The sequence below is a fragment of the Arachis ipaensis genome, chromosome B7 (genome assembly GCF_059453495.1).
Source record: "Arachis ipaensis isolate K30076 ecotype BB chromosome B7, ASM5945349v1, whole genome shotgun sequence".
Taxonomy (NCBI): domain Eukaryota; kingdom Viridiplantae; phylum Streptophyta; class Magnoliopsida; order Fabales; family Fabaceae; genus Arachis; species Arachis ipaensis.
In genome coordinates, this window is record NC_142442.1 from 73,646,872 (window position 1) to 73,649,063 (window position 2,192).

Here is a 2,192-nt window from a genome sequence, read left to right on the forward strand (position 1 = left end):
ATTGGAGCAAACAACTTTGAGCTGAAACCTCAATTAGTTTCTCTGATGCAGCAGAACTGCAAGTTTCATGGACTTCCATCTGAAGATCCTTTTCAGTTCTTAACTGAATTCTTGCAGATATGTGATACTGTTAAGACTAATGGAGTAGATCCTGAAGTCTACAGGCTCATGCTTTTCCCTTTTGCTATAAGAGACAGAGCTAGATTATGGTTAGATTCTCAACCCAAAGACAGCCTGAACTCTTGGGATAAGCTGGTCACGGCTTTCTTAGCCAAGTACTTTCCTCCTCAAAAGCTGAGCAAGCTTAGAACTGATGTTCAAACCTTCAGACAGAAAGAAGGTGAATCCCTCTATGAAGCTTGGGAAAGATACAAATAGTTGACCAAAAAGTGTCCTTCTGACATGCTTTCAGAATGGACCATCCTGGATATATTCTATGATGGTTTATCTGAGCTATCAAAGATGTCACTGGACACTTCTGCAGGTGGATCCATTCACCTAAAGAAAACGCCTGCAGAAGCTCAAGAACTCATTGACATGGTTGCTAATAACCAGTTCATGTACACTTTTGAAAGGAATCCTGTGAGTAATGGGACGCCTATGAAGAAGGGAGTTCTTGAAGTTGATACTCTGAATGCCATATTGGCTCAGAATAAAATATTGACTCAGCAAGTCAATATGATCTCTCAGAGTCTGCATGGAATGCAAGCTGCATCCAACAGTACTCAAGAGGCATCTTCTGAAGAAGAAGCTTATGATCCTGAAAACCCTGCAATAGCAGAGGTAAATTATTTAGGTGAACCTTATGGAAACACCTATAACTCATCATGGAGAAATCATCCAAATTTCTCATGGAAGGATCAAAAGCCTCAACAAGGCTTTAATAATGGTGGAAGAAACAGGTTTAGCAATAATAAACCTTTTCCATCATCCACTCAGCAACAGACAGAGAACTCTGAACAAAATACTTCTAATTTGGCAAACTTAGTCTCTGATCTGTCTAAGGCTACTGTAAGTTTCATGAATGAAACAAGATCTTCCATTAGAAATTTGGAAGCACAAGTGGGCCAGCTGAGTAAAAGGATCACTGAAATCCCTCCCAGTACTCTCCCAAGCAATACAGAAGAGAACCCAAAAGGAGAGTGCAAGGCCATTGACATAAGCACCATGGCCGAACCTACAAGGGGAGTGGAGGACGTGAATCCCAAGGAGGAAGACCTCCTGGGACGTCCAGTGATCAATAGGGAGCTTCCCTCTGAGGAACCAAAGGACTCTGAGGCTCATCTAGAGACCATAGAGATTCCATTAAACCTCCTTATGCCCTTCATGAGCTCTGATGAGTATTCCTCTTCTGAAGAGAATGAGGATGTTACTGAAGAGCAAACTGCCAAGTTTCTTGGTGCAATCATGAAGCTGAATGCCAAACTATTTGGCATTGATACTTGGGAAGTTGAACCTCCCTTGTTCATCAATGAACTAAGTGATCTGGAGCAACTGACATTGCCTCAGAAGAGACAGGATCCTGGAAAGTTCATAATACCCTGTACCATAGGCACCATGATCTTTAAAGCTCTGTGTGACCTTGGTTCAGGAATAAACCTCATGCCCCTCTCTGTAATAGAGAAACTGGGAATCTATGGGGTGCAAGCTGCTAAAATCTCGTTAGAGATGACAGACAGTTCAAGAAAACAGGCTTATGGACAAGTAGAGGACGTGTTAGTAAAGGTTGAAGGCCTTTACATCCCTGCTGATTTCATAGTCCTGGATACTGGAAAGGAAGAGGATGAATCCATCATCCTAGGAAGACCTTTCCTGGCCAAAGCAAGAGCTGTGATTGATGTTGACAGAGGTGAAATAGTCCTTCAATGGAATGAGAACTCCCTTGTGTTTAAAACTCAAGGATCTCCCTCTGCAACCATGGAGAGGAAGCAGAAAAAGCTTCTCTCAAAGCAGAGTCAACCAGAGCCCCCACAGTCAAACTCTAAGTTTGGTGTTGGAAGGCCACAACCAAACTCTAAGTTTGGTGTTGAACTCCCATATCCAAACTCTAAGTTTGGTGTTGGAGAGTCTCAACAAAGCTCTGCACATCTGTGAGGCTCCATGAGAGCCCACTGTCAAGCTATTGACATTAAAGAAGCGCTTGTTGGGAGGCAACCCAATTTTTATTTATCTAACTATATTTTCCTTAGTTA

The 2,192-nt window shown here is 42.4% G+C and overlaps 1 non-coding gene across 1 annotated transcript; it reads right to left on the reverse strand.

The window, feature by feature from the left end:
• Nucleotides 1–300: 300 nt before the first annotated feature.
• On the reverse strand, nucleotides 301–408 carry LOC148552996 (small nucleolar RNA R71). The gene has a single exon (XR_015892815.1). It is a non-coding gene; the product is annotated as a small nucleolar RNA R71 (small nucleolar RNA).
• Between the last annotated feature and the right edge of the window lie 1,784 nt (nucleotides 409–2,192).